Raw genomic sequence first — 12,824 nt, forward strand, 5'->3', positions numbered from 1 at the left:
ATGTAGTAGAAATCAAAAATCAATTAATTCAGCAATATTATTTTACTCTGACAGGGAACAACAAGCCTTCCACAAGTAAATTTCACTTCTGCGTTCACTGTAGGTCAGTGAGCACAATGAGAAATTTACAAGAGAAAATAACACAAAATTAATCTCACTTAGTTGTTACCCATTGCTTCACCGTTTTTCTTAAAGAACAATTCTTAAAAAAATGACACGTTATCATAGAGCATGTTTCACAAATTGGAGGACTGTGCTTCATTGCTTCTATTTTCTTCATATTTAGGTCTACAGAGCTACACAAAGGAGCGATCCGGCCCTTCAGGTAAGAGCTTGCTTCTTGCGCAGACTGAAGGTGTTCCATTTGAAGAGCACCTGCTAGACAAGTAGTGGGGGTGGTTTATTCGCTTGGCTTTGGTTTTCTGCTTTTTGTTGTTCCTGGGATATAAACATTTCTGTTGTTTCTCTTTGCATTTTTTTTTCTTCTGGATTCAGTTTACTGTTGAATCTGATCCGTTGTCTCTTTGGATCACATTTACATAAGAGCCTACTTGTTGTTGGATATCAGCATTCCTGGATGACTGTTTGATTGCACATTTCTGTATTATGATCGCTTTTGTTCTACTGCTAAGTGTTTTCTTGGGTTTCCCCCAAAACGTTGACTTCTTTGTAAAAGGTATTTTGAATAACAGTATTAGAAGACTGTTCTGAAACTGAATTCTATGGGTCTGTTTTGAGAATGGAAGCAATCAGCTGTATATGAACTCCCCCACTCCTGGATTGATAACATGGACCAGCAAGCCCCCAGTGCCACACTCACAGCACGCAGCAAGACTCTGTGAAAAGAGATCACACTTGCTTTCTCTTTTCTCTAATTTCAAGTTTCAAAATAGCACCCAAATTTAAGAGAATAATTAATTTGCCCTCTTCAATAATTTAACACAGGACATTTTCCCTACTATAGTATTTCAATATCCAGGGGCAAGGAAGACTTATGAACAGCATAAAGGCAGCCAGAAGATACACAGAAACTGATCAGCCATTTTCAAAACATTCTCACAGAAAGTCTGTTCAAAAGTTATTTTCCTCCTCCACTTAGGTTTTTAAATGTCATTGCAATTGAATGTTGAGTACTGCAAAATCCAGGGCATTGTTACTGATAAATAACTCCTATTAATAGCGATTTCATTCATTGGAGCTTTTAATTCATTTTGATTTTGTTGATTTTCATGCTTGTGTTTTCCATTCATTTCAATACAGCCCATCTTTCTGTTTCTTTTCAATGTTTTAATCCAATTACCAGCCCCACAAGCACGTATTTGCCACATCTACAGTAGGTGCACTGAGCTGTGAGCGGAAGTGATTTCTGATTACAGACAGGCTCATTTTCAAGGGGCAAGAGGAATAACATGCAGTGAACTGAATAAAAGAATAATGGAAAATACGTTGTTAGGTGACATATGGCACAGTTTTAGAGCACAGATGGGAAAGAAAAAGTTACTTAATCCTAAAACACATATGCATTGCGTGGATAGCAGTTGTAATGTAGGTGATATATGATGGGCTTGGTTATGAAAGAAAAAAAACTTATGATTTCATTGCTCAGGTGTGTTCATTAATATTAGGATTAGCCTCTCTAACTGAGAAGGTGACAAAAAGCAATTTAGATTCTTTAAAACCTTAGAGTTTTGTCAACAGGAGGACCAAATGCAAAAGTCGTCAAACAAGAGGGTCCCCAGGACCTCTGGATTTTCTATTTCTTCTCCTTTTTCCTCTTTACTGTTTCTCTTTCCTTCCACTCCTTTTCAGAATTTCTACCTTTAGGGACTCCTAGTCCCACCCCACACAAAAAAAATCACACATACTTTCTGTACCTTTAGTTATGATTAATAACACCTTAGGGAATTATCTATGTTACAACCTTTACATATCACAGGGATTCCTACCTTGGGATGAAGGGATGAAGCACGGATGATGGAGGACTGCAGCTATTTCAGTAGGAGTCAACAGATGAGCCAACGTTATAGGGAGTAATGGGACCTTCACAAATCCTCTAGAATCATCATCAGATTGCACCATGAATTACATTGTTTCTCTATCAGTGTGCGATTTGATATACGATTCTCTAATTGTAGCCAGAGCCCAAACAAAGTGAGTTTGGAAACCAGACACTACAGTTCTACGTCCCGCCTTCTTACCAGACATTTGAGCAATGACTGTGGGGGTCAGGATATGGAAAACGATTTCCATTGCCAGAAGGTTCAGCAAAACAAAATTTAAAAAGTAATAAATAATGAGCCAGGCACAGTGGCTCACGCCTGTAATCCCAGGACTTTGAGACGACAAGGCGGGTGGATAGCTTGAGTCCAGGAATTCAAGACCAGCCTAGGGAATATTACGTGACCCCCATCTCTACAAAACATAAACAAAATTAGCTGGGCATGAGGCATGCACCTGTGGTCCCAGCTACTCAGGAGGCTGAGGTGGGAGGATCGCCTGAGCCCAGGAGGTTGAGCCTGCAGTGAATCGAGATTACGTGACTGTGCTCCAGCCTGGGTGACAGAGCAGGACCCTGTCTCAAAAAAAAAAAAAAAAAAATAGCAACAAGAGCTTTGTCAAATTAGGCCAGCTCCCATCCCAAGAATAGAACATCCTATTTTGAAGCTCCTAAATCTGAGAAACAGGTGCATAGTCAACAAGGTTTTCAGAAAACCCTGCAGTCACATCCTATTCACAGCACTGGGAGCTAGTTCATTGAGGCTTTAAGCATTGAGAGTTAAGATTTCCCATATCTCAGTGGATTCTCTTTGGTTGGAGCAAAACCAACAAAGACAGGAGGCTAAGTACAAACAACCACCAGAGACCAAAATATCAGTTTCTTAGGCATAACGAAGGCCTTCAAAATGTTGTCAGGGCAAGTTAAGTGCAGTGGTAAGAAAGCAGGTAAACCTATGCTTATTCTGTGCATGGTGTGGTTTTGATGATCCTCTAGGAACCAGGAGGCCAGAAGTATACAGAGCAGCTCAGATTTTGGTCTTTCTCTTCTCAGAAGCCAAAGGAAACTAGACCGTCATCTGCTTTCTGGTGGTTTTATGCAGCATCATTCAACTGTACTTAGTGACACAGCTTTACCCATTTCTTTCCATTCTTTAGGCAAACATTAAATCATAAAACTTTCCACAGTACTTAAGAGACATTTAGCTGCCAAATGATGAATCAAATGTGTGATTTAAGCACTGAAATTCTAAGTTTAATGTCACTTTTATCATTTCATTTTATTATGTACTATAAAATACAGAGCCGTAACTTATAATGACAATGGCAATCACATATGATATATTCTGTAGATTCACTTCTAATACTATCAGAATGTATTTTAGACAGATTGCAAAGTCCATACCCAACTAACACACAGGGCTTTTGACTTTGGTTTCAAAGGTTTTATATGGTGTTTCAAAGGCCAAGCCCTAAAAATTCAGGAGATATTCTTTTGAATTCACCTTAATATGAGGCTGATTCTATAGCCCAGGCCTCCTACTGAGAAAGAAGCCAGTTCCTTCTTTGCTGTGGGTTGAGACAAGTGTGAAAGAATCTGTTTTCTAAGTAGACCACAGCCACTTTCATGAGCTAAATAAAGAGAAGAAACACATATAAGACTGTTAGTTGGGGGAAACTGATATTTAGAAGGTGTCTAATCTAGTTTGGTTTTCTGCATTGATCAAATTCACGGAATAATTGTTTCGTAGTTCTCCTCCTTTACCTGAAGGGTCAGGGGAAAGAGGCCAGTTCAGAATGGTCATGGTGGCCTGGGAGTGGCTTGCCCTCCTTGATCTTTCATTGAGGGTGATCGCAGCTAAGCAAATCGCAGCTAACTTTTCAGGACTGTGCTGCTTAATGTGACAGGACATTTTATTTACAATTCAACAGTGTCAACACGGTGGTAATAACGTGAGAAGATGATTTCGTTGTTGGCAAATAGATCCCTTCAATTGGTTGAAAAAATTGGGAGAGTGTTGATAGGATTGCAGATTACCTGGGAAAAACATTTGAAGTTATTACCTTGGAAGTCTAAACCAGGTAGCTTTACCTGGAAACTTCATTGCTAAAATCTTTAATTTTCTGTGGCTTTGGGTTTTTGGATATTTTGGGGGGGGGGGAGGGGGTTGGGTTTTTGTTTTGTTTTGTTTTTTTGCAATCTCTTGTTAACTTGTTTTATTTCCAGTCAAACTGGGCAAAGTCCCCATTACATTGGCAGGGGTGTGATCACCGCATCCCTGAGATCTTCCCTTCTGGAGCAGTGATGTGGTTTGTCTCTGTGTCCCCACCCAAATCTCACCTTGAGTTGTAATAATTCCCAGGTGTCAAGGGTGGGACCAGGTGGACATAACTGAATCATAGGGTAGTTTCCCCTGTACTATCCTTGTGATAGTGAGTGAGTTCTCATGAGATCTGGTTTTATAAGGGGCTCCCCTCTTCACTTGGCTCTTGCTTCTCTCACCTGCCACCATGTAAGACATGCCTGTTTCACCTTCCACCGTGATTGTAAGTTTCCTGAGGCCCCCCAGCCATGTGGAACTGTGAGTCAATTAAACCTCTTTTCTTTATAAATTACCCAGTCTCAGATGTGTCTTCATAGCAGCATGAAAATAGACTGATACAAGCAGGAAGTCAGATTTGTGCTACAAAAGGCTCATTCCACTCTACTGGGATGACTGGTCCCATGCCATGCCCAGCCCTATCTTCTTATATGTGGAACTCTGAGTCTGCCCTGATCCCACCTTCTTGATGAAATCTTACATAGTGGTTTTCCTACCTAAATTCCTGATCTCTGGCCATTGTATGCTCCCTAACCCTCATTTCAGGAACCGGCAGCATACGCTCCTTACCTGTTTTGATTCTGCTTTTCTGTGCCCATGAAAACACCCTACACTTAAACTGTGGTGCCGTTTTTTCATTTCAGTATTTCGCCAAAGAGTCCCTTGTGGAAGTGCTACACAGATGGGCACATGCAAAGTGCTGATACAGTGGACCTGAATTGTTTTTAAAGGATACCCGTCACCTCTGCCCAAACGGACTGCCGTAGAAATACTAAACGTTAACTTTCCTCCACCTCAGATTTGCTACTGAAATTAACAGAGCCCACTTGAGAGATGAATTTGCTCTTTAAAAATTTATTTCCTATGCATTTTCTCTTCCTGTAAATGGGAACCCGGGATCTCATAAAACTGAATTAAAATTATCAAATACTATTGAACCAACCTAATGAAAATTTTAACCAAAAGTCATTGTAAATTAGGTGTGTTCTATACTGAGAACACAGGCCTTTGAAAAGTAGGTATTGTTCTTGTGTAAACTCATGAATGGAGACTTCCTTGAATAAATTACTTCTTAATAACATCAGAGAGTCATTGGCTGGGTAAATATCTCCCTAGGGCACTCACTGAGATTCCTGAATTTAAATGTTCAACAGAACTTCATATTTGTCACCTTTACTAACGAGTTTTTCTTTATGAAATCATTATTAGCATGAAAAAGTTAAATTTTGTATCTAATTTCTAGAATTAATGTTGTCTAAAAGACCTCAAGGGGTTGAAAGTTTTGTTGCTGGGATGCAACATTTACATAATTTCTATTGCCCCAGTGTTTGCACTCTCCTACCCACTGTCAGTTTGCCACCTGAGGCATGAGGAAGAAAAATGATCAGAACAGCCAGAATGTCTGGGAATTTCTGCAAATAGGAACAATGGATCTTCTCAAAAGAGCAGAGAGCAAAATGATGTCTCCTATTCTGGCTTGTGATTCAAGCATACAAAGCCTTACCATTGTTCTTTCTAAAGTACAGACTCACAGCAAGGGCTACTACTGCTGCTACATTTATGATATTCGTGAACAAGTTTATCACCATGGTTAAACAATTCCCCGAGTCACAAGAATCTGTTTTGTTATAGTCAGTCTGGAGTTTTTATTCTTCGATTTAGGACTTTACCCGCATTTCTTTCATTTTAACATGACAGCCGATGGACTAAGTTCTCTCTTATCAAAGCAAGAACTGTAGGTCCTGTAACTGCAGCTTGAAACTATCAGTATATCTCACGTTGCAGAATCCTTTAAGGTAGGAGATACGGTGCTTGTTTATAAACAGATCTGGGCTGCTTTTCCACATAGGGGACAGTGAAGAAAAGCTATGACATTTCCAAGATGCCACTGCCTTGACCACAGTCAGGAAGAAAGATGCTAACAAATTATAACCACTGCCCTCCAGTGCTGCCCAGACCCCACCCAGCCTCCTCCAGTTTGCGTGTTTAACTAGACTCCCAAATTGATAGGTATCAGTATACCACAACAGAGTAAACCAACTGAATAGCTGATGCATGTCCAGTACAGAGAAAGTCCTGGGTACAACAGAGGGACCTCAATGCATTACTCCTTGATCACCAGTTATTCATGGCACTTTTATAATATTTACAGTATTTAGCATCCCTAAGAATTGAACCAATACTTTAAACCAATTCATGATGATATAATTGGTTGTATGAAAATAAATGTTACTAGCCACTTTTTTTTTTTGGCTGGGCTCAGTGGCTCACGCCTGTAATCGAAACACTTTAAGACAAGAGTGTCACTTGAAGCCAGGAGTTTGAGGCCAGCCTGAGCAACAAAACAAAACCCTGTGTATACCAAAAAAAAAAAAAAAAATTAATTAATTAGTTGGGTGTGGTGGTGGATGCCTGTAGTCCCAGCTACTTGGGAGGCTAAGGCAGGAGAATTGCTTGAGCCCAGGAATTCGAGGCTTCAGTGAACCATGCTCACACCACTGCACCCCAGGCTGGGCAACAGAACAAGACCCTATCTCTCTCTTAAAAAAAAAAAGTAGTTAAATTTAAATTTTAAAGAAGAAAAAAAATGGTATCATTTCTGAGTACCATAATTTTTGTTACCTTTTGTATTGGTCCATCCTCATACTGCTATAAAGAACTACCTGAGACTGGGTAACTTATGAAGAAAAGAGGTTCAATTGGCTCACAGCTGCGCAGGTTTAACAGGAAGCATTACCAGGAGGCCTCAGGAAACTGATAATCATGGTGGAAGGGGAAAGGGAAGCAAGGACCTTCTTCACTTGGTGGCAGGAGAGAGAGAGAGTGGAGAGGGAAGTGCCACACACTTTTAAACCATCAGATCTCATGAGGACTCACTCACTATCATGAGAACGGCAAGGGGGAAAATCTGCCCTGATGATCCAATCACCTCCACCGGGTACCTCCCCCAACACTGAGGATTACAAATCAACATGAGATTTGGGTGGGGACACAGAGCTAAACCATACCATCTTTGCAGTATATCAAATTAAAAAGCACATTTCACAAAATCATAACATGAAAAATGAAAACTAGTATTTGAATATACTTCATAGCACTATGAAATACTTTCAACATGCAGGCTAAAGACATGAACAAGAGTTACTCATGGATAGTTTATGACAATGAATTTACTCCTAAGCTAACACCAGAAAAGGCATTCAAATCACATGACCCAAAACAGATTCACCGAAGAACCTGGATTAGCAAATAACTGAGAGTGTACACCAACCTCCTCAAACAAAGCCCTCTATTCAGCCAAGGAATTTCAATAGAATTGAAAGTTCATTCCACATTATGCAACAAATTTAATGAAATATGTACATGTGAACAAAATTCTATATCTATACATAACACGTTCCTACTGAATTTCAACAGAAATCAAACATGAAATCCCATAGGAAGTATTTCATTCAACAAGTATAGGTGGAGGACATTCCAAGCACCAGTCAGATCTACATGCAGAGACTCCAGTGGCAGGTTTCAGGATATACAAGATTGAGAATGAGGTTTAAACTGATGACCATCTCTGTGGAACATAAGCTGTAATGTCCATATATGGGTGCTAGGAGCTACGGACCCCAGTAATACTATTCCTCTTTGTATCATTTTTCTGAATTCTGACCTCTCTCCTCTTCTTCATTGGCTTCCAAGACTATATAGGTTTCCTCCTTGCCAGAAGATTCTCTACCTCACCTTAGAAATTCCCAGAACTTTGCACCTTTCCCTTTGTGACTGGTTCATTATGATGCCCAAATTCCAGGTGTTACCCTCCAGCATACGATGTCCTCCAGACTGTAGCTTCCTTGAGTTAGAGGCTTGAGTTTTCTTGAGCAAATCAAACATGTTTCCTAGTCTATCAGCCTACATGATTAAGATTATCTATACATCTTACTAAGCATTATTGTGTGTATGTGTGTGTATGCACACACATAGATTAAAATAATACACTGTATATGATACAGTGAGTGCCAAAATAAAAGTAGAGAATGAAGGCACAAATGCCTACCTGCTCCCATCAAGCATCCCATCAGTACACAATGGTTGACACCAGTGCAGGACCAGAAGACAGACCACCTGCATGCAAAAAATACCAGCTCATGGTTGGGCACAGTGGTGCATGCCTATAATCTCAGCACTTTGGGACGCTGAGGTGGGCAGATCACTTGAGGTCAGGGGTTAGAGAACAGCATGGCCATGATGGTGAAACCCCATCTCTACTAAAAATACAAAAATTAGCCGGGCATTGTGGTGCACGCCTGTAATGCCAGCTACTCAGGAGGCTGAGGCATGAGCATCACTTGAACTGGGGAGGCAGAAGTTGCAGTGAGCCAAGATCGTGCCACTGCAGTCCAGCCTGGGTGACAGTGAGACTCTGTCTCGAAAAAACAAACAAATACCAGCTCAACCTCCTTCAACCTGTGTGTCCTCGAGGAACTTATTTTTCTTACATTACCTCAGTTTTCTTTTCAGAGAAATGGGAAATCGCCATATTCCTAGGATTATGGTGATTTTTAAGGTACATATTTAAGGATTAGAAAACCAAATATGTTTAAGATGCTTGGTATCATGATTAACACATGTTAATCTTTTGTCTCCTCCTGCTTTAGAAGGAGACAAAAAAAGTGGGTGTCCACCCGTAGCAAGCATCTGACCTGAGTTTGGGGTATGTTGAGCATAAAGCCTGAATATAGAGGGTAATAAATGAGAAGATGGAGACATTAACAAGGGTAGGAATTGCCAGCATGGTAGTAGTGTTTTGCAGGATGTTTGCAATGGGACAGATGAATGAAGAATGAGTGATACATTACCAAAGCAGCTCTTGAATGACAAGCTGTCCATTGTCAATAAGGAGGGCCCCAGAAAACCCAGCTCGTGAAGTGGGCACCGAAGCGTTGCTTAAGGCCAGTGTGCAAATTGGAAGCTGGACGGAGTCCAGTCTGTGGGCATCGGTGAGGTTGATATCTTAGTCTGTTCGGGCTGCTGTAACAAAATACACTAGACTCGGGGTCTCCTAAGCAACAGAAATTGATTTCTCACAGTTCTAGAGGCTGGGAAGTCTGAGGTCAAGATGCTGGCAGATGCAGCATCTGGTGAGGAACCTCTTTCAGGTTGCAGACCGCCAATCGGTAGCTGCATCCTCACATGGCAAAAGGACGCTAGCTCTCTCAGGTTTCTTTTATAAAGACATGAATCTCATTCCTGAGGGCCTCATCCTCATGACCTCATCACCTCCCAAAGGCAGCACCCCCCCAATACCATCACCTTGGAGATTAGGTTTTTGGTTTTGTTTTGTTTGAGACAGGGTCTTGCTCTGTCACCCAGGCTGGAGTCCAGTGACACAATCAGATTTCAGCCCACTGCAGCCTGCATCTCCTGGCTTCAAGGAATTCTCCCACCTCAGCCTCCTGAGTAGCTAGGATTACAGGCATGTGCCACTACGCCCAGCTAATTTTTGTACTTTTAGTAGAGACGGGGTTTTACCATGTTTGGCCAGGCTGGTCTCGAACTCCTGACCTCAGGTGATCCGCCCACTTCAGCCTCCCGAAGAAGAGTAGGTTTTAACATATAAATTGGGGGGTGGGGCACACACCTTCAGACCTTAGCAGGTGGTGTGATAACATCAAGCCCTAGCTAAATAGCAGTCACTTGATTTCGTAGATCCTAAAAACTTGTCCAATACGACAGTAAATCTATGACAGAATATTCAGTTTCACTATAAAATGCTCCAGGAAAAGAACTGAAGCCAATGGAATTGATTAATTGCACTCAAATTGGTAGAAGAGTCCCATAAATCAGGTGGCTTCTGTGACTTTATGCAGGCGAACTGACTTTGATCTCCGCTTTGATTCCTTCATCTGGAACAAGTAAATAACAAAACCAACATCTCTCAGGATGCAAGGAGGATTAATAAGAAAGACAAAACCTATGAAAGTACTTAGCAAAGTATTTGATACACATATGTGACATTCTTTGCTCTTCCTAATTTCATCTACAAAATTACATATCCATTTGTTTTCAGAATAATCCATCCAAACCATGGACCAGCTACCTTTTCAGTAAACTGCAGGTCTGGGTGAGGTGTGTATTTAACAGCTTGCTTGTGCAACCAACACGTTTTGGTCTCAGCTACTTCCCAGCTGACTTCTGCTTTATCCTCTCTCACTTTACAGAAAAGTCAGCAATGAAAGACTTCTCATAGCGGTCATTGATTTGTTACCACAAACAAATCATGAAAGACAGTACAAAAATTAAAGACCCATCCTTACACGCCAACACAAAAGGAAGGGTGTCTAGAGGCAGTCTTTTCAACAACACCCACACACTGTCATCACCATCTTAATCATCACTCTTGATTATAAAATTCAGTATTCAGTAATGAATTCTATCTTTGAAACTAGCTTGCAGTGTGGCTTTAGGTAAATATATAATATACTCATAAATGTGTACATATAATACATAATGATAATATATAACATACTAGTAAATTAGTGTATATAAAATACTTATATAATATATAGTATCCATATAATATACTAGTGTATGTTGTCTACATATATTTGTATAACATATATATTTGAATTTCCTCACAATAAAATACCTCAGCTTCTCACAGAATTTTTTTGAGGAACAAGTAAAACAGTAGATGCAAAAGATGCATTGAAAAATGAAATATTTCCCCAATATTGCACATTCATATCTGTATATATACACATACATATCAAATTTACGAAAGAAAATAATATATGTTTTTGAGGACACCTCTAAGTTTCTTTCTGATAGTAAAGTAATAATCATGACAGTAATTATTCAATCAGGATTTCAATATAATCTGTGGGTCCCATAAGGACTTCTTTTTGTGCTTTCTGGGTCTGGCAGGTGGTAGAGATGGAGATATCAATGGTGAGCAATTCATATGCAGTTTTTGTCCTTGTAGAGATGGATACTTAGACAGTTAGCAAATTATTGCAAATTGTCTCAGCACTGTATGGATAAGAACAGAGCAAATAAGCAATCATGAAAGCATTCCAGGAGGAAGTGACATTTGATCTGTCTACATGGCGATTTGCAGTTATCTAGGTAGACAGACAGTGCGGGGGAATGGGGAGGAGGTGACGGGTGAGGAAGCACCTCGCAGACAGAGGGGGATGCCTGACTGCAGATGGCTTGTACATTTGAGGAACCAAAAGAAGACTGGAAAAGTGAGAGAGGCCAAGATTGCCAGAGAAGGCTGGACTTTGCTGGGGCCTTGTTGATCATTGTAAAGATTTTGCTCTTTCAGAGCCATGAAACTACTTCTGGCTTTTCAGCTGGAGTGAAGAGATTTGTGTTTCCTGAATGATGTCTCTGGTGGCCTGTTGAGAAGAATAGAACAGCATCGTCATAGTTTCCAGTTCTCACAGCCTTTGCCCTCCATCTTCATGGAGACTGCTCTGATCTATATAGAAGCAGCAGAGGCCCAAATACTGAAATGCTGATATTTCAGTATTTCCAGAAAAAGCCTAGCCTCCACCTTAAGCTGAGAATTTCACCCCCACTAGGTATCTGGAATTCCCAGACAAAAGGTTTACTCCTTTGGGTTTCAGCCTTGTCCTTGTTCAAATACTAAAAACATGCTGAGAAGTAACACAGAAACTCTGTGTGTCCATTGCATCTCGATATGGATAAATCATTGAATCATTGCATGGGAAGAGGTTTTATTCAGGAAGAGGCAGAATAAGAGACCCAATACAGGAAGGCTGATCAGGAACATGAGCAGCCCCAGGGAAGAGGGAAAAGAAGAAAGGGAGGCCCAAGGCTGGGTTCACAGACTCTGCAGTTCATTCCAGTCACTTCCTTTTGGGAGAATTGTTTGCATGCAGCCTCTGAAGGAGTGAAGGATGCGCCATCCCAAAATACACCAGATTGTTATATTGATTATTTTGAGTTGACCGCATTCTAGAAATTGCAGTTTTAAAACAGGTGGGCTGACGCGTCTCTTCCTGCATGCAGCATAGCATAAAGATTCCTCTGGGAGGGGTCCAATACCTGTCCCAAGGCGAGAAAACAGCCCTCATCACCAGAGACTGGGCACTGGGGCCTGCAACGGACCTGAATTAATAGACTTCTCAAAGTAACCCTTACTTCTATTACTTTTATACTCCCCCATCCCATATATCTCCTAGTGACTCCTGTAGAAATTGACTGCCCCTGGCCACCTATTCTTTGTCCTCTAATTTCTTCTCAAATTGATCATTCTTTGTCTAAAAAGTATAAAAGCAACTTGCTTTGGCTACTTCTTCATCTCTCTCTCTTGAGAAGATCTCTATGTACGTTTAAAGCTAATACAATTTATATGCTTCTGGTGTCAGTTTGGTTGCTAGTTTCAGCCAAAGGGCCCACATAAGAGTTTAAGGGAGATTGGATGTGACCTCTGACTCTCCTACGCCTCCACCTACCAAGTTCTGGCTTTATCTTTTATTCTGCTGC

The 12,824-nt window shown here is 40.7% G+C and overlaps 1 protein-coding gene across 1 annotated transcript in view; it reads left to right on the top strand.

Moving 5' to 3' along the window:
- Positions 1-12,824, top strand: part of CELF2 (CUGBP Elav-like family member 2) — an 872,815-nt gene that overhangs the window by 213,849 nt on the left and 646,142 nt on the right. The window contains exon 2 of the mRNA XM_032154967.2: positions 287-325. The gene's annotated coding sequence lies outside the window, so the exon portion shown is untranslated. The remainder of the gene's footprint in view (positions 1-286; positions 326-12,824) is intronic.

Source organism: Hylobates moloch, unplaced genomic scaffold, assembly GCF_009828535.3.
Source record: "Hylobates moloch isolate HMO894 unplaced genomic scaffold, HMol_V3 SCAFFOLD_2, whole genome shotgun sequence".
Classification (NCBI taxonomy): domain Eukaryota; kingdom Metazoa; phylum Chordata; class Mammalia; order Primates; family Hylobatidae; genus Hylobates; species Hylobates moloch.